The sequence below is a fragment of the Artemia sp. Qi Xiang Cuo genome, chromosome 13 (genome assembly GCF_049724085.1).
Source record: "Artemia sp. Qi Xiang Cuo chromosome 13, ASM4972408v1, whole genome shotgun sequence".
In the NCBI taxonomy this organism is placed as follows: domain Eukaryota; kingdom Metazoa; phylum Arthropoda; class Branchiopoda; order Anostraca; family Artemiidae; genus Artemia; species Artemia sp. Qi Xiang Cuo.
This window is the reverse complement of record NC_142806.1, coordinates 53,884,276-53,910,892: the sequence shown is the minus strand read 5'-3', so window position 1 is coordinate 53,910,892 and position 26,617 is coordinate 53,884,276. Positions and strand designations below refer to the sequence as shown.

Here is a 26,617-nt window from a genome sequence, read left to right as displayed (position 1 = left end):
TTTACTTACATTTTATTATGTCACTGCAGATAGTCATTCATCAGAGTTAGCCAAGATATGCAACGATGGTAAACTTATGCATTCCTTGAGTATTGTTGCTAATCAAGATGACATGGAAAAATTGGTTAAAAATTGTGTAGATAATAATCACTTGAATGCTGATTTTTTCAGCACAGAGCATCATCAGGAAGATTCGTATTTTGGAACAACGAAATCCAAGAAGAAAAAATGCAGTAATAAGTCTGAAAGTTCAAAGACTGAAAAACAGAAATGTAAGAGCAAAACGTTTAAGCATCCCAAGCCTTTTAAGAGTGATGGACAGAAAGCAAAAGAATTCGACAAACATTACCAGGACAAGATTCACTGTCATTTCAACGATTTAAAAGAGGCTAACAAACATTTGAAGTCAAATGAAAAAAAAGGAAAACATAGAGAAAAGAATAAAAAGAAGATGAAAACTCCAACGAAAGAGAAAAATGAACAAAAGGGAACCGAGGAAAGTACGAAAGAAAGAAACATCGATAGAAGTCAGATGCAAATATCAAAGGAGAGCAATAGAGAAACTGGTTATACCATAAAGAAAAAACTAAAATCTAATGAAAAATATTTATTTCCATACAGATATCATATATCTATACCTTTAATAATATTCGCCCTATTCATTTTATTATCAATGGTGCCTCCCAAATATAGAAGAATAAAGTGGGAATTTTTAAGTAGGAAAATCATTAAAAGAACAAACCTCTATTCAACTTTATGATTCTTGGACTTGGATCTGATGTGTTAAGTGTTTACAGTTGTGCACATTGTAGCTACCCCAGTTCAGTATTAAATTAGGTAGTATTTTAGTTTTGCTTGGAAACAACGCATTAACTTTATATGATTTAAGATAGGATGTGTTGCATAGAGCTGTGTTTTCAGGCACCGGGTTTGAAGTGTGTTTTGAGCAGGTCCGACAATCATTTGCAGGCTCTCCGTGTTTAAGCCAGCCAAACTTTAAAGTGTTTTCAACTTACGAGTTCCAAGCGTGTTTGACACGGGTTCTTCAAAATTGCAACACGCCAGAATATCATGGTTGAACCCAGGTTCTGAAAAACCTCAAAACCATGTTGAACACGGAACTCAGAATGATAATTTGTAACTCGTGTCAATCTCCGTTTTGGATGTGGGTGACCTGAAAACAGAGCTTAGGTATTTTGACGCTGGTTTTCAGGTTAATGATGACGAACACCTCAAAGTAAATTATAAGAGCTCGGTAAATGTATGTCAGAGCCTGCGTTTAGATGTATTGAATCTTTCTGGGTTACATTGCCGTGATTTAAATTCTACGGATTCTGGAATTCTTAAATTTGGTTGTAACTATTTGAATGAATAAAGATTTACCTTACACAGACATACTTTACAAATTATGTCTGTTCTAAGAATTTCATTTTTTAACAGTTACAGAAACCTGGATCAGTGGGTCATAATTCATGTCATTTAGATATCGAGGAATATAATTTCTTTTTTCATAGTATTGCTTAATATCCACGTGGTGGACTTGGACTGTATATGCGAGAACAGAATTTGGTATTAAGAGATAATATCCAAATGATAATGAGAGATGATGAATCCAAATTGCAAAGGGAAAACCTTTGTGCTCGGGGTACAAAGGCTTCTTGGACCAAAACAAGCATTGCGTAAGCCTTACCAAAATAAGTATCGTTGACTCACAAAACTACGTCATCCACCTTTAAATTTACATAAATAAACATTAGCTGTTGGGATTCATTAAAAATAGTTTTCAAGAGAAAAATTATGCAAACATGCATGTAGAAATAAATACCCAGTTGCTTGTTTAAAGGGAGTATACCTGTATATTTTCTTAATTCTTTAGTTTTAAGTCACGAGGTGTCAAATAAAGGATTTTAATCGAGTTAAGAAATCCTGGCGTGATATTAATTCCTCTTGCTAATGCGTCAAAGAATCAACCAATTTATAGGATTTGTTTTTCTTTTGGGACTCGTCGTGATTCTCACCGTTGTATCCCTTCTAGCCGCAGATTTCATTTACGATTTGATGTGTCCGTTCTGAGGCTGGTTGCCACATTTCTTCTAGCCACGGATCTCGTTTGTGCTTCATTTTTCTGCATCATTACCTTCAAATTTTTTCCGTGGCCCTTTCTTTAGCTGATCGGATTACTTCAAAATAATGCGTAATTTCGTATGACGTCATATTTACCATAAAACTTCTTTCTCAGTTTTTGCCCAGTCATCATATTTTTGCTTTGATTACGATGTTGGATAATTCAGTAACAACCAAGAACGTTCCTGCTTAGAGTCATTTGGAATCTTGTGTAATTTTGCACGTGTCATAGATATTCAATTTTAATTCCTCCTTCCTGTTTATCAGTCATAGACTCAAACACGCTAAACTAACACGCTTTACTATTCCATTGTAATTTTACTTTCTCTTCTAACCACTCCAGCACACTAAACTAACACGTTCCATCATTCTGGTATAATTTAGCTTTGTCTTCTAACAGGAGATTTCGTTGCACAACGTTTTCCTTTATAATTCAATGTGCAATTCAAAGCAGAACTAAGCATTTTAGTTTTTTTTTCCTTGAGGGTTTACTTAGGGTTTTCTTAAAATCGCTAGGTACTTCCCCTTGTACAAAACCCCTATTCATTATCTTCAGTAACTTATTTCTAATCTCATAACCACCATACTTAAGAAACTCATTTACCACTCTATCAGCATCTGGGGCCTTGTTATTTTTTAATCTTTTTAGTACTGAAACTAATTCTTCCTCACAAAATAAATCTTCCTTCACATTTAAGGTGTCACAAATTTTGTCATTCTCCTTCATTTCTTTTCCTATAACTTTATCCCAGTTTAGCACATTCTCAAAATGTTCTGCCCGTCTCTCTTAAACACTTTCCTTGTCACTAATTATGACCCCGTTCCTGCCTTTAACTAGGAAGAGTCCAGATTGACTACTCCCTTTCAATTTATTAACTTGCCAGTACAATATTTTACTATTATTCCGTCTACCTGCATCTTCCAGATTGTCGGCAAGTTTATCCGTAGCCTCTACTTCACACGTCCTTAGTTCATATTTGGATGCTTTTTCACTTTCTTTACATTCCTCTCTTTTTTATATGATCTATCAGTCAGATAGTTCTTGCAATAGACCCTCCTCCACCCGCTAATATTCCTAGCAGGAACCTAGCTCCAGCATTTTATTAAGATGGCAAGAGGGGTCTCAATCGGGAGCGTCAAGTGGCTTGGGCTATATAATAATCTTTTCTCTAAATTGTTGGAGGGGGAACTGCGTCCTTCCATCCCCTAAACTACGGCGCTGATTCCTAGCTGTGTTCCTATCTTTCTCCCCTTAGACACCATCGGAAACTTCACAAATTATTTTCCCAAAATTATTCCATCCATCTTCCATATTTTCTAATTTTAGACTATCTAGTTCAGTATTCAACTGTTCCTGGGAATTTTTCCTCGGACTTGCATCTTGGAGTCTACCAACGACATAGCCTCTCGGAAGGTAGTATATTTATGTGGCAGCCTGTTGGAATAGTATCTTAAAGCCATAAATATTGAAATGAAGTTGAGGTCATCGTGTGTTTCTATTATAATAATTTTACTTACATTTTATCATGTCACTGCAGACAGTCATTCTTCAGAGTTAGCCAAAATATGCAACGATGGTAAACTAATGCATTCCTTGAGTATTGTTGCTAATCAAGATGACATGGAAAAATTGGTTAAAAATTGTGTAGATAATAATCACTTGAATGCTGATTTTTTCAGCACAGAGCATCATCAGGAAGATTCGTATTTTGGGACAACGCAATCCGAGAAGAAAAAATGCAGTAATAAGTCTAAAAGTTCAAAGATTGAAAAACAGAAATGTAAGAGTAAAAGGTTTAAAAATTCCAAGCCTTCTAAGAGTGATGTACAGAAAGCAAAAGAATTCGACAAACATTACCAGGACAAGATTCACTGTCATTTCAACGATTTAAAAGAGGCTAACAAACATTTAAAGTCAAATGAAAAAAAAAGGAAAACAGAGAAAAGAATAAAAAGAAGATGAAAACTCCAGCGAAAGAGAAAAATGAACAAAAGGGAACCGAGGAAAGTACGAAAGAAAGAAACATCGATAGAAGTCAGCTGCAAATATCAAAGGAGAGCAATACAGAAACTGGTCATACCATAAGGAAAAAACTAAAATCTAATGAAAAATACTTATTTCCATACAGATATCATATATCTATACCTTTAATAATATTTGCCCTATTCATTTTACTATCAATGGTGCCTCCCAAATATAGAAGAATAAAGTGGGAATTTTTAAGTAGGAAAATCATTAAAGGAACAAACCTCTATTCAACTTTATGATTCTTGGACTTGGATCTGATGTGTTAAGTGTTTAAAGTTGTGCGCATTGTAGCTACCCCAGTTCAGTATTAAATAAGGTAGTATTTTAGTTTTGCTTGAAAACAACGCATTAACTTTATATGATTTAAGAAGGGATGTGTTGCATAGGGCTGTGTTTTCAGGCACCGGGTTTGAAGTGTTTGGGGCGGGTTCGACAAAAATCATTGGTAGTCTCTCCGTGTTTAAGCAGGCCAAACTTTAAAGTGTTTTCATCTTAAGAGTTCCAAGCATGTTGGACATGGGCTCTTCAAAATTGTAATACGCGAGAATAGCATGGTTAAACACAGGTTCTGAAAAACCCGAAAACCGTGTTGAACACGGCACTCAAAACGATAATTTCCACAACTCGTGTTAATCTTCCTGTTGGATGTGGGTGGCCTGAAAACAGAGCTTAGGTATTTTGACACTGGTTTTCAGGTTAATGATGACGAACACCTCAAAGTAAATTATAAGAGCTCGATAAATGTATGCCAGAGCCTGCGTTTAGATGTATTGAATCTTTCTGGGTTACATTGCCGTGATTTAAATTCTACGGACTCTGGAATTCTTAAATTTGGTTGTAACTATTTGAATGAATAAAGATTTACCTTACACAGACATACTTTACAAATTATGTCTGTTCTAAGAATTTCATTTTTTAACAGTTACAGAAACCTGGATCAGTGGGTCATAATTCATGTCATTTAGATATCGAGGAATATAATTTTTTTTTCATAGTATTGCTTAATATCCACGTGGTGGACTTGGACTGTATATGCGAAAACAGAATTTGGTATTAAGAGATAATATCCAAATGATAATGAGAGATGATGAATCCAAATTGCAAAGGGAAAACCTTTGTGCTCGGGGTACAAAGGCTTCTTGGACCAAAACAAGCATTGCGTAAGCCTTACCAAAATAAGTATCGTTGACTCACAAAACTACGTCATCCACCTTTAAATTTACATAAATAAACATTAGCTGTTGGGATTCATTAAAAATAGTTTTCAAGAGAAAAATTATGCAAACATGCATGTAGAAATAAATACCCAGTTGCTTGTTTAAAGGGAGTATACCTGTATATTTTCTTAATTCTTTAGTTTTAAGTCACGAGGTGTCAAATAAAGGATTTTAATCGAGTTAAGAAATCCTGACGTGAAATTAATTCCCCCGTCCTGTTAATGAATCAAAGAATCATCCAATTTATAGGATTTGCTTTTCTTTTGGGACTCGTCGTAATTCTCACTGTTGTTTCTCTTCTAGCCGCAGATTTCATTTACGATTCGATGTATCCGTTCTGAGGCTGGTTGCCACATGTCTTCTGGCCAAAGATCTCGTTTGTGATATATATATATATATATATATATATATATATATATATATATATATATATATATATATATAAATATATATATATATATATATATATATATATATATATATATATATATATATATATATATATACATTTACCAGCTCAACTTCATGCTTCAGGATTATATACATTTACCAGCTCAACTTCATGCTTTAAGATTTTTTTACAGGCTAGAGAATTTACAGAATAACAGATATTTTTAACCCGAGTGAATTTAATTCAAGTGAAAACTCAAAGTAAAGTGCCATTCCTTTTAGGCAAAAGCGCCCATACTTATTTCCGAAATGTCGCATCAAATACCAATTGTATAGTTAAATATCTGGTTTCAAGGTTATCCGTGTGAAAAAAATAAATAAAATCCCCTATTACAGACTTAAATTTCAAGACATAGGCAATTTTTAATTAAACTGGATTCCAAAAATGATGAGTTTTAATTGCTAAAATTACTTTGTTTTCTTTTTTTACAATGCAGCATATCAATCGCATTTTTTTCAAAAGTAAAGAGGAACTAAGACAGATTAGTTCTTAAAATCCCTTAGAAACCAGAGAAATTTTTTATTGCCCCCCGGACGCCTTTGGGAGTTGTTTGTTTTCTTGGGTAATCGAATTTTTTATGCAAGCCTAATTTAACTTTTGTGAGTGTGTGTTCTGTTCTTAGTTAGATTGTTTCAAAATTGTTAACCGCTCTGAAGAATATATGACTAATTTTTCAAATAATTTGAGGTAAATCCGAGTGGTTTGGACCTTTTTTTTTATTGTGCCACTTTACTCGCACCATAATTTTTTCTAAAGGGAGAATAAGCTGTTAAACATACTTTTGTGTGTTTGTTTGAACCATGACGAGGCCCTTAAAAGGAATTTTGGTTAAAAATCAGCAACAGAAAATTGGGATAGTTAAGCTCTCTCGCCACAGATGCGATGGACGAGTTGAACATCTTTTGGCATAATGGTAACCCTCTCAGAAGTCTCTGGATGGGCAATTTCCTCATGAGGAGCTCAGTATTCTTTTGATAGCGATGAATCAATCTCAGAGATACGTTTCCAGGCCTGTATCTGTGTTTTTTTAAGCCACCATTAGCAGGGGCAGATTTACGGGCTGCCTTAGTCGTGGCGGAAAAATCAATTGAAAGACTCAATGATATGGACTCCATCTCTAGAAAATCAACGCCTGGAAAGAAGCTCATTAAACTTTAAAAATCCAATACGAATATCTTTAACAATTTTTATTTTGGGCAGAGGAAATGATCAAATTTTGGGCTCCTGAACTGGAAAATTATTTGTTGTTAAAATTCAGTGTGGGTTTTGTTCGCTTCTGTAGTTTACTCATGTTTCAATATTTGCAACGTAAGTGTTCGTTTTTTACCTCCTTTAAAAATCGGTACTCTATACATGCTTCACTTTTTGTACCGAAAGTCAAAATTGGCTCAGCACTTGCCAAAAATTGGTACTTTACTCATGCTTCACTTTTTGTACCGAAAGTGTCCTTGTTTGACTAGATGTGTTTCTATCCAAATTAACCACCAGTCCTTTTCAGGGCTATCCAACGTATATACTAATGCTCAACACTTGCCAAAAATTGGTACTTTACACATTATTCGGTTTTTGTAAAGAAAGTGTCCTTTTTTGACTGGATGTGTTTCTATCCAAATTACCCACCAGCCCTTTTCAGGGCTATCCAACGCATATACTAATGCTCAATACTTGCCAAAAATTGGTACTTTACGCATTATTCCGTCTTTGTAACGAAAGTGTCCTTTTTTGACTGGATGTGTTTCTATCCAAATTAACCACCAGCCCTTTTCAGGTCTATCCAACGCATATACTAATGCTCAACACTTGCCAAAACTTGGTACTTTATACATGCTTCACTTTTTGTACCGAAAGTGTCCTTGTTTGACTAGATGTTCTCCTATCCAAATTACACACCAGCCTTTATCAGGGCTATCCAATGCATATACTAATAATCAAAACTTGCCAAAAATTGGCACTTTACACATGCTTCACTTTTTGTACCGAAAGTGTCTTTTTTTTGACTGGATGTGTTTCTATCCAAATTAACACCCAGCCCTTTTAGGACTATCCAGCGCATATACTAATGCTCAACACTTGCCAAAAATTGGTACTTTATACATGCTTCACTTTTTGTACCGAAAGTGACCTTGTTTGACTAGATGTACTCCTAGCCTCCTATCCAAATTACACAACAGCCTTTTTCAGGGCTATCCAGTGCATATACTAATAATCAACACTTGCCAAAAATTGGCACTTTACACAAGCTTCACTTTTTGTACCGAAACTACCCTTGTTTGACTTGATGTGCTCCTATCCAAATTACACACCAGCCTTTTTCAGGTCTATCCAATACATATACTAATAATCAACACTTGCCAAAAATTGGCACTTTACACATGCTTCACTTGTTGTAGCGAAAGGGTCCTTGTTTGACTTGATGTGCTCCTATCCAAATTGCACACCAGCCATTTTCAGGGCTATCCAATGCATATACTAATAATCAACACTTGCCACAAATTGGTACTTTAAAACCGCGTCACCTTTTTAACCGATAGTGGCCTTGCTTGACTCCATTTATTCCTATCCAAATTACCTACCAGCCCTTTGCATAAATTAGTACTTTACACACGATTAAATTTTTGTACCGAAAGTGTCCTTGCTTCAATAGATTTATTCCAATCCAAATAACCCATAGCCCTGTTCAGGGCTATCCGACACATATACTAAAGCTCAACACTTGCCAGAAATCGGTGCTTTACACATGTCTCACTTTTTGTACCGAAAGCGTCCTTGTTTGACCAGATGTGTTTCTATCCAAATTACCCACCAGCGCATATACTAATGCTCAACACTTGCCATAAATTGGTACTTTACAAATGCTTCCCTTTTTGTAACAAAAGTGTCCTTTTTTGACTGGATGTGTTTCTATCCATATTAACCACCAGTCCTTTTTAGGGCTATCCAGCACATATACTAATGCTCAACACTTGCCAAAAATTGGTACTTTAAACATGCTTCACTTTTTGTACCGAAAAAGTCCTTGTTTGACTAGATGCATTCCTATCCAAATTACCTAACAGCCCTTTTCAGGGCTATCCAACACAAATACTAATGCTCAACACTTGCCATAAATTGGTACTTTACACATTATTCTGTTTTTGTAACGAAAGTGACCTTTTTTGACTGGATGTGTTTTCATCCAAATTAACCACCAGCCCTTTTTAGGACTATCCAGCGCATATAATAATGCTCAATACTTGCCAAAAATTGGTACTTTAAACATGCTTCACTTTGTGTACCAAAAGTGTCCTTGTTTGACTAGATGTCTTCCTATCCAAATTACCCACCAGCTCTTTCCAGGGCTATCCAACGCATATACTAATGCTCAACACTTGCCAAAATTTGTACTTTACACATTATTCCGTTTTGTAACGAAAGTGTCCTTTTTTGACTGGATGTGTTTCTATCCAAATTAACCACCAGCCCTTTTAGGACTATCCAGCGCACATACTAATGCTCAACACTTGCCAAAAATTGGTACTTTACACATTATTCCGTTTTCGTAACGAAAGTGTCCTTTTTTGACTGGATGTGGTTCTATCCAAATTACCCACCAGCCCTTTTCAGGGCTATCCAACGCATATACTAATGCTCAATACTTGCCAAAAATTGGTACTTTACACATTATTCCGTTTTTTGTAACGAAAGTGTCCTTTTTTGACTGGATGTGTTTCTATCCAAATTAACCACCATCCCTTTTAGGACTATCCAGCGCATATACTAATGCTCAACACTTGCCAAAAATTGGTACTTTATACATACTTCACTTTTTGTACCGAAAGCGTCCTTGTTTGACTAGATGTGCTCCTATCCAAATTACAAACCAGCCTTTTTCAGGGCTATCCAATGCATATACTAATAATCAACACTTGCCAAAAATTGGCCCTTTACACATGCTTCACTTTTTGTACCGAAAGTGTCCTTTTTTGACTGGATGTGTTTCTATCCAAATTAACCACCAGCCCTTTTAGGACTATCCAGCGCATATACTAATAATCAACACTTGCCAAAAATTGGCACTTTACACATGCTTCACTTTATGTACCGAAAGTATCCTTGTTTGACTAGATCTGCGCCTATCCAAATTACACACCAGCCTCTTTCAGGGCTATCCAATGCATATACTTATAATCAACACTTGCCAAAAATTGGCACTTTACACAAGCTTTGCACAAATTGGTGCTTCACAAATGCTTCACTTTTTGTACCGAAAGTGTCCTTGTTTGACTAGATGTATTCCTATTGAAATTACCCACCAGCCCTTTGCACAAATTGGTACTTTACACATGCTTCACTTTTTGTATCGAAAGTGTCCTTGCTTGACTAGATGTATTCCTATCCAAATTACCCACCAGCCCTTTGCACAAATTGGTACTTTACAAATGCTTCACTTTTTGTACCGAAAGTTTCCATGTTTGACTAGATGCTTTCCTATCCAAATTACCCACCAGCCCTTTGCTCATATTTGTACACTTGCTTCACTTTTGAATAAAAAGTGGACTTGATTTACTACATGTTTTCGTATCCAAAATAACCACCAGCCCTTTGCATAAAATAGTACTTTACAAATGCTTTTCTTTTTGAACCGAAAGTGTCCTTGTTTCACTAGATTTATTCGTATCTAAATTACCCACCAGCCCTTTGCACAAACTGGTACTTTACACACGCTTCACTTTTTGTATCGAAAGTGGCCTTGTTTGATTAGATGTATTCCTATCCAAATAACCTACCAGCCCTTTGCACAAATTGGTACTTTAAACATGCTTCATTTTTTGTACCGAAAGTGTCCTTGTTTGAATAGATGTATTCCTATCCAAATAAACCAACAGCCCTTTGCGAAAAATGGTACTTTACACATGCTTCACTTTTTGTATCGAAAGTGGCCTTGTTTGACTAGATGTATTCCTATCAAAATTAACCCACAGTGCTGGTCATACATTATTTCTTTACAAACTATTCAAATGTTGAACAGAAAGAGTCCTTGTTTTTCTCGATACAATACGACCGATCATAAACAACAGCAATGTGCACTAAGTGGTACGGTAAAAATGATTCTATGTCTTAATAGGAAGTTGCCTTGATTCACCAGGGTTATTCATATACAAATTACCCACCATACCGGTTCTTCAACTGGTAATATAGCTTAACTTTTGTATAAAAAGTGTCCTTGTGTGACTCGATTTTTTCGTATCCAAATTACCCACCAGCCCTTTGCATAAAATGGTACTTTACACATGCTTCACTTTTTGTATCGAAAGTGTCCTTGCTTCACTAGATTTATTCCTATCCAAATTACCCACCAGCCCTTTGCACAAAATGGTACTTTACAAAAGTTTCACTTTTTGTATTGAAAGCGTCCTTGCTTGTCTAGGTGTATTCCTATAAAAATAAACTACCAGTCCTTTGCAAAAAGTGTAAGTTTAAACATGATTATTTGTGTGTACAGTAAGAGTCATTGGTTGACTAGAATTAGAAAACTCAAACTTAACCAACATCACTTAGCAAACACTGGTCCTTTACAAATTCTTCACTTTGTGTATCTAAAGTGTCCTGGTCTAACTAGATTTATTCCTATCCAAATTACCCACCAGCCCATGGCATAAACTTGTACTTTACAATCGCTACACTTTGTGTATATGAAGTGTCAGTGTCTCTCTATGTGCATTTGTACCCGTAGTTAAACCCATTACTCTTCATTAATAGTCTCTTTACAATTGATTCTAATTTTTGATATAACGAATCCGTGTTAGACACGGGACAATCCGCCAACCCGAAAACCCCAGCAATTAGAATAAATTGGTAGTTTAGACATGCTTCCATTTTTGTACCGAAAGTGTCCTTCTTTGACTAGGAGTATTCCTATCCAAATTAACCACCAGCCCAGTGCACAAATTGGTACTTTACAAATGCTTCACTTTTTGTACCGAAAGTGTCCTTGTTTGATTAGATTTATTCCTATCAAAATTACCCACCAGCCCGTTGCACAAAATGGTACTTTACAAATGCTTCACTTTTTGTACCGAAAGTGTCCTTGTTTGAATAGATGTATTCCAATCCAAATAATCAAACATCCCTTTGCACAAACTGGTACTTTACACATGCTTCACTTTTTGTATCGAAAGTGGCCTTGTTTGACTAGATTCATTCCTATCCAAATTACCCCCCAGCCCTCGGCATAAATTGGCATTTTACACATGCTTCACTTTGTGTATAGAAAGTGGCCTTGTTTGACTAGATGTATTCCTATCCAAATTACCCACCAGCCCTTTGCTTAAATTATTCTTTTAACAATGCTACAATGATATTATAGTACATGGACGGGCCTGTCTCGTTACTATACGACAAAAAGTAACAACCAGCCCCTTGCTTTAATTGGTAGTGTACAAAGGATTAACTTTTGGAATCGAAAATTGCCTTGTTTTACTAGATTTATTCGTATCCAAATTACACACAAGCACTTAGCACAAATTGTTACAAATTAATCACTTTTTTAATATAAAGTATCCTAGCTTTACTACATTTATTCCTATCCAAATTAACCACCAGCCCTTTGCATAAATTGGTACTTTACAAATGCTTCACTTTTTGTACCGAAAGTGTCCTTGTTTCACTAGATTTATTCCTATCCAAATTACCCACCAGCCCTTTGCAAAAACTGGTACTTTACACACACTTCCCTTTTTGTATCGAAAGTGGCCTGGTTTGAGTAGATGTATTCCTATCCAAATTACCCACCAGCCCTTTGCACAAATTGGTACTTTACAAATGCTTCACTTTTTGTACCGAAAGTGGCCTTGTTTCACTAGATTTATTCCTATCCAAATTACCCACCAGCCCTTTGCACAAAGTGGTACTTTACAAATGCTTCACTTTTTGTACCGAAAGTGTCCTTGTTTGACTAGTTGTGTTCCTATCCAAATTAACCACCACCCCTTTGCATAAATTGGTACTTTACACATGCTTCCCTTTTTGTACCGAAAGTGGCCTTGCTTCAATAGGTTTGTTCCTATCCAAATTACCCACCAGTCCTTTGCAAAAACTGGTACTTTACACACGCTTAACTTTTTGTACAGAAAGTGTCATTGTTTGAATAGATGTAGGCATCTCCATCATAACACCCATCACTTTGAGCACACTTGTCTTATACAACTTCTTCACTTTATGTATCGATAAGGTCCTTGCTTGAGTAGTTGCTATACTATCAAAATAAAACAACAGACCTGTGCAAAAATTAGCATTTTAAAAAATATAAACTATTTGTATCGAAAGTGGCCTTGTTTCACTAGATTTATTCCTATCCAAATTACCCACCAGTCCTTTGCACAAATTAGTACTTTACACACGCTTCACTTTTTGTATCGAAAGTGTCCTTGATTGAGTAGATATATTCCGATCCAAATTAACCACCAGCCCTTTGCAGAAATTGGTACTTTACAAAAGCTTCACTTTTTGTACCGAAAATGGCCTTGTTTGACTAGATGTTTTCATATCCAAATTACCCACCAGCCCCTTGCATACATTGGTACAAATGCTTCACTTTTGAATCGAAAGAGGCCTTGCTTGACTAGATGTATTCATATCCAAATTACCCACCAGCCCTTTGCATAAATTGGTACTGTACACATGCTTCACTTTTTGTATGAGTGCCTTGTTTGACTAGATGTATTCCTATCCAAATACCACAGCCCTTTGCATAAACTGTTACTTTACACACGCTTCACATTTTGTATCGAACTTGTCCGTGTTTTACGAGCTGCTTTCCTATCCAAATTAACCCCCCGACCTCTGCATAAATTTTCTCACATTATACTAATTATGAATAGAACGAAGACGTGTCTAACTAGATGCTATCCTATCCAAATTAACCCTCAGACCTTGGCATACATAGGTACATAAAAAATGCTTTCTATATTTTTATAGAAAGTGGCCTTGTTTGACTAGGTGTGTTCCTATCCAAATTACCCACCAGCCCTTTGCACAAATTGGTACTTTACACATGCTTCACTTTTTGTATCGAAAGTGGCCTTGTTTGACTAGATGTTTTCCTATCCAAATTACCCACCAGCCCTTTGCATAAATTGGTACTTTACAAATGCTTCACTTTTTGTATCGAAAGTGGCCTTGTTTGACTAGGTGTATTCCTACCCAAATTACCAACCAGCCCTTTGCACAAATTGGTACTTTACAACATGCTTCACTTTTTGTATAGAAAGTGGTCTTGTTTGAATAGGTGTGTTTCTATCCAAATTACCCACCAGCCCTTTGCATAAATTGGTACTTTACAAATGCTTCACTGTGTGTACAGAACGTGTCATTGTTTGAGTAGTTGTAATCCTACCCAAATTACCCCACAGCCCTTTGCATAAATTGGTACTTAACACAAGCTTTCACTTTTTGTATAGAACGTTTCATTGTTTGACCAGTTGTGTTCCTATCCAAATTACCCAACAGCCCTTTGCATAAATTGGTACTTTACAAATGCTTCACTTTTTGTATCGAAAGTGGCCTTGTTTGACTAGGTGTGTTCGTATCCAAATTAACCACCAGCCCTGTGCAGAAATTGGTACTTTACACATGCTTCACTTTTTGTATCGAAAGTGGCCTTGTTTGACTAGGTGTGTTCGTATCCAAATTACCCACCAGCCCTGTGCATATATTGGTAAATTACACATACTTCCCAGTGTTTATAGGTAGTTTTCTTGTTTCAACAGGTTTATACCTCTCCAAATAACCTAACATTCCCTTGCATAAATTAGTAATTTACAAACGCTTTCACTTTTTTTACATGACGTGTCCTGGCTTGACCATATGTATTCGTATCCAAATTACCCACCAGTTTTTTTTTTCAGGACTATCCAGCGCATATACTAATGCTCAATACTTGTCAAAAGTAGGGATTGTCATTTTTTTTGGTTTTTTAATATACTTTTAATAGAAAAAATTACAATTATAAAAGGGCCAAATTCACATCTGATGTTCCCAGGCGGTCACCCATCCAAGTGCTGATCGGGCTCGACGTTGTGTAACTTCAAGAACCTGATGAGGTTGGGTACTTTCAACGTAGTATGGCCGTTAGCTGAGAAATTTTTGTAACAAAATAGTTGTTAGTGAATTTATTTACCTATAAAGGCTAATTTACAATCAACTAACTTAGATTCGTCACTTTGATTTTTTTGGAGCCTAATTTACCGGTTTTTATGGAAATGATCTCAGGGAACTAAAGTTTCTCTGGACACAAAAAATTGGCAGACTCTGGGTTGTACAAAAGCGGGTTGAACTTTGTAAACGGTATTCCGTGGAAAATTTGTTCTTGGCAAAATACCATTGGCCATAGCTCCAACGACTAATAAGGTGTTTCTTAACCAGACAAGAGAAAAAAGAAGAAGATAGACCTCTAGCAGTGGATGCCAGCGATAGCAAACGCTTTTCAAAAAAGGTAATCAAAGCAGGCCAAATATGTACTTTGCAATAATATTTATTTCCTAAAAACAAACTTCGCATAAAACCATAAAAACCGCGGCAACAAGCAATAAATATAACAATAAAAAATGTAAGAAAATAATCTCTGTTGTGCAATAACCAGCATCAAAGTGCAACTTCCTGCAGCAAACACCTCAAAACTACACAAAATCTCTTTAGTATCAGAAGAATGAGTCTTTGTACTATATAATTAGCTAAATAGTGTTTTTTAATAGTTTTAACAATAGCAAGAAGAAAACAATCATCGTTCTTGGTAGTAGTCTAAGTGAAGCCGTTAGGTATCGACAAAGAATTATTCATAAAAGTCGTCTTTTGAGCAATTATTATCTCAGAAAGAGAGCAAAAAAGACAATATAAATATACAGTGGTTTATGTTATAAACAAAGATTCGGCAGACAAAATGAACTTCTATTTCACTAAAATAAACAGCTTTCTGATTTAACTCCACGCCTCTGAGGATGTTAGGGGGTTTGAACCCCCTTTGGGGTGTGTGTTTAGGGGGTTTGATCCCCCATCCCAGCCGAAATGTTCGTCCAATTCGTAAAATCGTAACAAAAATGAATGTAAACAAATTTTAATGCATTTTTAATATATTTTTTTTCGTAGCCCCCCCCCAAAAATTTTTTTTTTGTAAACGCTCCCAAAAAAATATGGATATGACCCTGAGGATTTTGCAACTGCAAATCCCCCCGTATTTTGTAAATGCAAAACATACCTTGGTTTTACGTCAAGTCTGGAAACTCAACCACTGGAAATCCTCTATTCAATTCGTGAATGCTCATCGTATTTGAAAATATTATGGTGTGTTTCTAAATTAATTATCACTAATTAGCTGTTATTAATTTCATCTCAAAATGGCAAATAAGAGCGAACTTTACTCCTTGGATGTTCTTAATCAACTAAATTGACTTATATTTCACTATCGTGTAAAATCAGAAAAAGAATAAATTGGAAATGTAAAAGCATAAATAGAAAAATAGCAGAGCAAAAGAATAAATAGAAAATAAGAAAGAATAAAATAGAGCGATTTTTATTTTCTTTCGAGGTGGGAATCTAGCCCCAGCCCCCACTCCTCCCACTGTTTATGCTGACCGTAAATTTAGGCCACCATTTATCTAACTATCATAACCCATAGCATAATTTCTTTACGACAAATATTACAACGAAACTTGATGTTCGCTTAACAAAGTGATGTTCGCTTAACATTTTTCAATCTCAAAATTTGGTCTTAATGAAATATACATATAATGAGTCATTTACCCAGAATGGAATGGCAAGGAGGGGGAACGAGGCTAGAGGGTACATACATACAGGGCAATGTTGAAATAAAATAAATCAGTCAATTTCGACAAATTACATATTACCCTATAGGAAAACAGTAAATATTAACTTACTTTATACACTTGGTAAAAAATGTGACTGAAATAAGAAACAAACAGTAAGAAGTTCGAGCAGTGCATTCGAGCATTCCAAGATCACTTATCCAATTAAGCCCAATTAATCATGAGTGAATGACGCCAAAGGTTAGGTGGATTATTATTACTTGTAATGGACAGGGTTAGCTGTCGCATATGTTATATCTGCTAACACGAGAGGATGTAGGATAAGTGAAGTTATTTTAAAAAAAAAATCAGTCTTTTCAAAAACAGAAAAAAACCATATAGTATACACAGGTATACCCAGGGAACAAGAGGGGAGACGCATGCGCCACATGCGACATGTGGCACACATTGAGGAATTTGTAAATAAGATATGTTACTATGGATTATGTGTGATTAATATTTTAAATTACATAGTTGTCCATAGAGTTTCAGTTAACAAGTCACAACATAAGTGTTTGTTGTTACACAAGTTACATCCGAGGAAGTTAGTGCTAAATGCAAGGCCGTACCCAGGAAGGGTGGTTAGGGGTGTTTGAACCCCTTCCGAAATGTCTTGACTCGTAAAACCGTAGCAAAAATGGATATAAACAAATTTTGTATGAGTTTTTTGATGTTTTTTTGTGTACCCCCCCCCCCCGCCCGAAAAAATGTGAGTAAAACCCCCACCAAAAAAAATCCTGGGTACGGCCTTGGCTAAGTGGATAAGTCCGATACTCGAACGCACCATAAAACAAATGGCCTGAGAATGATGATATCAATACTGCCATCTATATTCAGCTACACTCACATTAGCAAATATTTATATAGCGCGAAAAATGGTAAATAAAAATTACCGCTGATATTTCGCCAGCCTGAAGAACTACTCAAGCCACATTTCTGTTATGTACCATTTAGTGATGCTCGAATGCACTGCAATACAAATGGCCCGAGAATGGCGATTGCACTGCTAACATATTTACTAAGATTAGCAAATATTTAGATGGTGTCACCATGTGGAAAATGCAAATTACCACATATGTTTACCAGCACAAAAAAACTACTTAAGGCACATGCCTGGTAGAAATGCATATTAAGAAACCACTACGCAACGCATACTTCCCTAATTCCGAGATCCTGGTTTGACTAGGCAAAAATGAAAAGCATAAACCCTGCCCTAAGCACTAGCTTTTTCGACCAACGTAATTTCACTTCATCTACCCTTACCATATAAGAATTCATTTTTCTTTCGTTGAATATTGCAATTCAAACTTTTTTGAGAAATGAACAACATTGTAAGGACTAAAAACAAAAGGATCTTAGTCTAATTTTTTTTTCTTCACATTTTTCGATATAAGCGATCTTTTTTTTTACATTGAATCTGAGAGAAAAAATTCTGTAAATAAGTGGTTGTTTAAACTTAACCAAAGCATGGCCAACTTTGAACAAACTAGAAACTTGCATGAACAGTATACAAGATTAATTAGTTAGTATCGTTCAAAGTTGGATAAAGTGTGGGTAACTTTGAACACGATTAAAAAAAAAAAAAAAAAAGGCCATGTGGGAGGGGGGTAGAAAAAATCAGCAACTCAGAAATGTTTTTCTGGGTTGTTATGTTACCATTTACAAAAACTATTGCAAAAATAAAGGAAAGAAGAGATACTTTCAGTTCGAAGTAACCACTTTTTGTTTGTAACCCCCATCTCGAATATAGTTCACTTTCTAATCAGGCACGCACGATGATTTTTTTTTTCTTTGAGGGAGAGCAATAGTAGGGAAACAAATTTTATTTAATAATTCGAATAAGAAATTCGGGAGAATTTAAGATTCCAACCCGGCTTTTAATGATTATCCAGTCTTCATTTCCTTTATCTGTCAAAAAATCAGATGAATTTCAGTAGATGTAATGAGCAGTCCTAGCGAAGGGGTTAGCCCCCTAGAATTAAAATCTTGAGAACATGGGTTCGGGTACGTCCTGGTGTCGGTGGTTATTCGGTTTGGAAATGGGGTCAATGGTGTGACTCTGCAAGCTCAGCCAGACTCAACCCAGCTTTAATTGGGTACCTGGAGACATCTAGTGGGAAAATACGGGAAACTTCATATGATTTGACCCCAACCACACATTGCATTCCCGGTCAAAGGCAGTGAATCAGGAGGTCGGTGCCTGCGCAACACAATAAACATGCAGTTTCTTTCTTTTAAATCTAAAGTAGAGTCCACACCTTTAAAGATGATACGAAGTTATTCGTATGAGACGGACTCTGATACTCCAGACAACAACTATCAACAAGTATCATTAGTTTGTTTACGTGTTGGACATTTTTCTTAATATCTGCTTGGGGGGGGGGGAGGGGATATCCTAGAATATCAAAAGGAATAATTTACTCATATATTGGTCTTCGTCCGAACGTATAGTAGATGTCTCTCCGAAAAAGTTAACAATTTTTAATATTTGGGTCAAAAAGCAAACGTAGTGTTAATGTAAAAAAAAATTATTGGGAACTGAATTTCGAAGTTATTAAGAGTGCAATTCTTAGAGTGAAAATCTCCCTATCCTTTGTCTGTAACCATATATATTAAATTAGTATTGTTCAATTCTAAAGCCCCCCCCCATAGATTATTAATGTATATTAACGATATACAAGATTATCAATTGAATATTCCAAATTGTTTTTAGTCCATTTAACAACACAAAAGTTTGTGACATATTTTACTGCTGAACGGCAGCATTTTTCTTAAGGTCTGTGTCAGCCCTAGCTTTACGCAGAATATCCATCGCACCTTTTTGAATTAAATCTTGAGCTAAACCTGCACCGAGCTTTTCGGCAAGTTTCATACATTCGGGGTTGATGATAGAGCTGACGACACCCACAAAGACACTATTAATATCACAAAAATTCCCTTGAAAATTGGTAGTTCTATAGAAGACTCTCCTGTGATAGACTCAGCTCCATCTAGTGACCAAACACCGCCTTTCAATTGTAGAAGTTGGTTATCTAACGAAGAACAAACAGCAACAGGTACAGAACATCCACCTGCAAGAAGGAAACTGTAACTTAGCATTTACTACTACTAACAACTCATTGGAGCACTAAGCCACCTTTTTCGTACTCTCCTCCTCCCCCTAAATCTTCACAGCTTCACAAATTAAAATTTCCTTTAAATCCTTCCTTACAACCTGTTCCCATCCCATTTGGGAGAGTCATAATTGATATACTGCATAAGCAAAGACAATAGAGAAAAGCGATAAGGAAGAAACATTAAGACTTTTGATTACAATATACCAATTATCTGATGAAAAAATACGTTTTTAACATTGTTTACTACAACTACTAAAAACTCACGGCAGCACCAAGCCGTCTAAGGCTAACACAGCTACGCACCTTCTTCCCAATCTATTCAATGACTTACTCTTTATATCCTCCCAGGAAGTTCCCATTTCCCTTAAATATTTTTTCTTGGATTCCATTTCTCTTTAATACGTCTGCATATAATAATAATAATTTATTTTACCCTCTTAACGAACATTAATAATACTGTTATAGCGGAGTAAATAATAATAATACTAATAATAATAATAAAAAAAAAAAATAATAAAAACAAATTTACAGATCATCCAGACGAAACTCCAGATAGGAAATCAGAAAATGAAAACACTTCTGATGAATACCAATACCGTTTAAACATAGATAAAATTTAGAGGAAAATCAACGATACAATCTCTACGCTTTTAGAATCTTAACTAAAGTTGGTCCATTTTCACAGTCATATCAAAAACTCTGTATTTCTTAGCGATGTAAGTATTCCTGATCCAAAGAGGCAAACCAAGAAAACACTTACAATATCTAAAGAACTGTCTACAGATTATAAGGTATTCAGTCGTGTTCTATAACTTCCCACCGGCGTAATAAAAACAATCTTCCCCAGGATCTTAGGCTTTCCAACAAAGTACATACATTAAATTCGACCTTTAAGGAATCATGTATATATACATATATAAATAGACCCAGGATTTTCCACAAGCGAATCTTTGATATAAGTTAAACTCTCAGTAGTAGCTCTTTGGTAATCATACTGATTTGGTAATCAGTAGTAGCTATTTGGTAATTCTTACGGAAGAATTGTATTCGTCAAATTTAGTGAAATAGTTATGCTTAATTGTTTTCGCAATTCAACCAGGCAGCAATAACGAAAACCGGTACTGTCCTCAGGGGTCAAAAACTTTTTATTTTGATGTCTTTGGTAATTTAAAAGCGATAAGGTAAGATTAATAGCCAAAATATTCGAATCTCTAAATATAAACAGAATATAAACAGCGTTGTTTCTTTATTATTTTTATTTTCGTTCTGGAGTTCAACCCTCTGCTTTCAACGTTTCCGTTGCGTTCTGGAGCCCATGAACTTAACGTTTCCAGCAGAGACTAGAAACCCTGGACTGTACGTCATCATGGTTTTATTTACGGCAGTTACTAAATTTTAGGTGATATTCCTGCCTTATTACCATTATGATGTATTACCTTTTTTCGTCAGCTCTTTTCCATATTAGTAACCTTTTACATAGGTAAACTCAGAAACATTGGCGAGTGAATTGCTAACTAATTAATCCTTTTATATGACAAGTGATTGATCAAGAACGATAAAAAAAACACATCAAATTAATTTTAACCAGCCTTTTTGAATTTGATCAACTTAGTGGAAGTGATGAAAGACTTGAGATCCATGGCTAATTAAGAGTAAAGCCAAGACAGCTTTACCTCTTTGAGAGGTAAAGCTGGCTCACCTTTTTCAGATATACGTTAAAATAATTCATTTCACTTCCTGACGATAGTCTATCATCCATCCTAGTGCAGAACTAAGGTAGATAGGCATAGAATAAGAGTATTCAAATCGTCTATCACTTCTGTGAGCCAGCTCAAACCCAAAAATAGTCGCCTGAACTAGCAGGGCGACTTTGATTTTTCATATTGTAGTGGCTTTGCCTACTTGGAAAGCCCATGTGGGAATCGCAAGGCGTCGACCAGGATTTGGTATTGACAGCTGACCGAAAAGTAGCCTGGACTCGCAGACGAACAGAGCAATTAAAGGGCACACGCAAAGGCTACGGAAAGGCGACAGTAGCTGGTGGAACTTGGTTAAATCAGACCTTGAACCTATTGGGGGGTTCAGAAAGTTTGGTCACAGATGGACAACTCAATGGCTCCCATTTGCAAAGCAGCTGGCAGTAGACCGCACTACGTGGTTCAAACAGGTCTCGAAGATCCTTGGTACCGGGTAAGGTGGAAACACCTGATTCCTGCCACAAGTGCAAGTAAGTAAGTAAAGGCGACAGTTCTTTTATTATTTTATCTTATTACGGTTGTGACGCAGTCTTTTTTTTCGATGCCACTTCCCCATATTGCTCATCCCGACCCCAGAGCCTCTAGGGGGGGGGGGGGGTTATAAAATATTTTGTTGTTGTTTGTTACGACTATTGTTCTGTAAAGGAATATGTGCATAGAGGGAAACTTTAAGGGGCGAGAGCCTAACTAGGGTTTCAGAAAAAGGCAACAGTAGCTGGTGGAACTTGGTTAAACTAGACCTTGAACCTACTGGGGGGGTTCAGAAATTTTGGTCACGGATGGACAACTCAATGGCTCCCATTTGCAAAGCAGCTGGCAGTAGGCCGCACTACGTGGTTCAAACAGGTCTCGAAGATCCTTGATACCGGGTAAGATGGAAACGCCTGATTCCCGCCACAAGTGCAAGCAAGTAAGTAAAGGCGACAGTTCTTTTATTATTTTATCATATTATAGTTATGATGCATTGTCTTTTTTTCGATGCCACTTCCCCATATTGCCCATCCTGACCACAGAGCCTCTAGGGGGGAGGGGGGAGGGGGGAGGTAGTTATAAAATATTTTGTTGTTGTTGGTTACGACCATTGTTCTATAAAGGAATATGAGCATAGAAGAAAACTTTAAGGGGCGAGAGCTGAACTAGGGTTTCAGCAAATTTTAAGCTGAAATCTTCCTCTTTGAAATGCAGGTAGAGAGCATGTGCAAAAACTAGAGAAAGGCACATTTCCAGTAAAAGATCCAGCCAAAAGATTATGGGTAACTTATAAGAGTGGAAATTGGCACTAGTGTCAAAAAAATATATATGAATGCCATCTAAGGTTTGGTGGCACTTGGTATTTTTTCAAGCTCTATAATCATGTTTCTGCCAGGAGATGAGATCAGACACTTATCACTACTCTAATTTTACAAATTACACTAATTAAGTTAATTATTCTTATTATTACAAGAAAAAAATGCCAAGTATCACCCAGCGTTAGATGGCGTCGACAGTTGTTTCGACACAAGGCCCAGTTCTCACTCTTATAAATTACCCATACTCTTTGCTCCAGTCCTCTGATGACGGGTTTTGAGCTCCCTACGGCGACACATGCTGATGTTTCTCAATTTTGTATGACAGTAGAATTATTTTTACTATATATACTAGTTTTAGATTTCAATATTGAAATTAACTTACGATTAACCATATTTTACTCTTTACTCGGTTATCACTACTGGAATAACTGGGATAGATAAGAGGAAATTTCCCAAATAGCTACTTAAAATCTCTTCCAAGTCAGAAGATCTGGGATTCTGACTGAAACCAAAGGGGTTCCCTCTATACAGTTTGGAGTAAGAAAAAGATACGGAAACTGGACGGGAGGCCCAGATGCAAGACTGATCATAGACAAGATTTTGGAGGAACGAGGAATGGAGGCAGGAACAGAAGCAAAAGAGGCGCAAACCTACGAGAGAACGTGGGCAACCTCCGACCAAAGTCAAAATTTCAGTTGACAGAGTAAAAGTGATTCCATGGTAGGGGGGTGGCAGGTCGGGGGTTAACTCAGCTGAACCTTTTCACTATTAAATTATCAAATATAATATTTCAACTATTTTAGTAGTTTATTCAGTTATTATTATTTAATAGTTTATTCAATTATTGTAATAATTATTTCAATAGCTAATAAGCAAGTTTCTTACTCGCACATCACCTGGGCGGTTCGAACCCTAAGTAGCTATATACTGGAGGACTTTTTTGTTTCTGAACGACTAATTAGTTAGGATATTTGCAGATAGGCAAGCTCTTCTCACCTTCTAACGTGCGAAGAAATGATCGTTCTGCCACGCACCGTATCGCCGTTTCAGGGTGATATAAATGACTAAGAAGCTCAATAGTTTCTTTGTCTCCTTCACGGCATTCAATAGCTAAGGCCCCTTGACCGATGGCGTACATACATATAGAAGGATCTAAAATCTGAAAAGGAATTAACGTTTAAAAATAAGCTAAAAATAACAAATTTGCTAGAAAATAAAAAGGTAGACCTTAGCCGTGTAAACTAAGAAGACAATTGAAGACCCAATTTACTGTTCGTGTCTTCTCATGTTTTATTTTCTTTTGTTCTCATTCGTTTCTTATTTAGTTGGAGTTTTTTAACTTTATTTAATCTTTTTGCCCTATGAATTGGTTTATATCAAAGCACTTTTTTCTTTATTTAATGACGAATTGATTTGTTACTTGTCACAAGTTTGTTTTAAATATAATGATCTAGTGATAGAGCAAGAATAAAACTTGAGAGGTAACAACAATTATAAAAAAAATTTCATCTTAAAATTCAATGCTCGATTAAGTTCATGGTTCAAAATTTATAACTACTACCATTGCAGCTGGTAACTGCATAAGGAACGTCTCCTCATGTAAACATATCCGCAGTCTGACCTTATTTACCATTATCTTTGCCTTCCAGTCCCAGTATTTGTCCTATTCTACATACCCATTTTCACCCCTAGGGCTAGAAACTTGTCCTAGGATTATACAGCTTGAACTTGCCACAAAGAAAAAAATTTCACAAAAAAGAGCCTTTGAAGTTATTCTTTCAGACACATATGTAAGTTATGAATCGGCATTATTTGTCCTACAACTACCGTCCCTTCACGAACGTCGTTTGGGTTTGATATGCAAGTTTGGCCAATTTCTATTTAGCAGTGAAAAACATGGAGATTTTATCACCAGTTATGAGGAATAGAATAAACACAAGATCAGCTAACAAAATGAGACTGGAATTGCCTACTCCAAGAACAAACTGTTTCGCCAATTCGTTCGTTCCTTTTTACATGTCAGTATTTAATAAGCTATAGTCTTGTGTTTTTCTTGTTTTCGTAGTAATTTACTAGCGCCATTTACTTTTAATTTTTATTCTAAACTATGATTGCTTGTATAAATAAAAATATTCTACAATTTCTGCTCTAATGCATTATGTTTAAAACTTCTGCCATCGTGCGATCCCTTCAATAATTGAGATAATTTTTTTGCCATTGCATTGAAACTCAAATGATTTATATTGCTAGACCCCATCTATGGGTAAAATTACACTTAGAAAGTCATGAAGAACTAGAGTTGTGGTACACCTAAAAGAGTTCTGCGATAGGAGGGGAGCTGTCCCGATGTAATACCCTTATTACAGGCTTAATGAAAATAAAAGGCCTTCAAATGAAGGAATAATAGCGGGGATAATTAAAAATCTTCTTCTCATCTATTTTTATTCAAAGGAAGTTAAATATTATAATTTAAGTTAAATTATAATATATTAATATGTTACGTATGAAAACAAGAGAGGAAAGGAAATAATAAATGAAAAATAAAATCAAATAGGTGAGAAAACGAGGATTTAACAGCAAGTGGTAAAATAGGAAGACAAAGAACAAGCAAATATTTCGACAAGGACCTCCGCCAAATCGTCTTCAGTGCAAAAAAAAAAAAAGAAAAAAAAAAAAACAAACAAACAAAAAAAAACTACAAAAGAATCAAACAAAATCTAACCTTCCAAAGTGAATCTAACGAGAGTAGAATATACACTTGAGTGTCTATTCTGCTCTCGTTAGATTCACTTCGGAAGTTTTTTTTTTTTTTTTTTTTTTTTTTTTTTTTTTTTTGCACTGAAAACGACTTGGCAGAGGTCCTTGTCGAAATATTTGCTTCTTCTTCGTTTTCATATTTTCCCACTTGCTGTTAAATCCTCGTTTTCACACCTATTTCATTTCATTTTTCATTTATTATTTCCTTCCTTGTTTTCATACGTCAAGTATAGCCAGTGTGCTCTTAGAGTGTATTTATATTAATATATTAAATTATAATATATTTATATTAAATGATAAAATAAATAAAATAAAAATAAATAAATGAAACAAATAAATAATAATTATAATATAACATATAAAATTATAAAAAATTATAAAGGAAGCTAAATATTAATAAAATATTTATTCATCTATATTTATTCAAAGGCGTTGAAAGGAAGTTAGAAGATTCGGGCCTAAAATATGCACTTTGTGAGGCTTTTACTTTTAGTCCAGTTTGAAAACAAATCAATATGTTATAGTTATTATGTTTTTATGTTATTTTCTCATTCCTGTTAGTACTGAACAAATTACCCCGCTACAGCTCGGAATCGCAATTGATCCGAAAGGAGAGTTAAGCGCCGCCTCTTTCGATCTGCTCCCAATAACGAAACTGATAAGGGAAAGGAAGGTCTGGTTTCTTCTAATTGTCTTATACATGAATTGAGACAAGGCTGAATCTGCTCTCCAAAGTTCAACTATTCCAAACACAACTATTTTTTCGGGGGGCGGGGGTAAAACAGCAAAAAAACTAAACACAAAAGCTATAAATAGTTTTCTCAAGATTTATAAATGCAAGTAACCAATGTCAAACATTTAAGATTTTGCGGAATTTTCTACGCTATACTGCTAGTCAAATGATAAAGCGAATAATACTACTTGTACAAAACGCTTATCGCAGCAGAGGACACACACAAACACACAAAAATAACAGGCTTAAAGGGATTCGATACCTTAAAATCACTTTGTGAGCCTTAGCATCGGCTGACCATCTCAA

At 35.7% G+C, this 26,617-nt stretch overlaps 1 pseudogene across 1 annotated transcript in view; it reads right to left on the bottom strand.

Annotated features, from left to right (window-relative positions):
- Positions 1-17,352: 17,352 nt before the first annotated feature.
- Positions 17,353-26,617, bottom strand: part of LOC148945423 (porphobilinogen deaminase-like) — a 48,285-nt pseudogene continuing 39,020 nt past the window's right edge. The window contains exons 4-5 of the transcript XR_016142715.1: positions 23,818-23,980; positions 17,353-19,730 (exon numbers count right to left, since the gene is read on the bottom strand). The product of XR_016142715.1 is annotated as a porphobilinogen deaminase-like (transcript). The remainder of the gene's footprint in view (positions 19,731-23,817; positions 23,981-26,617) is intronic.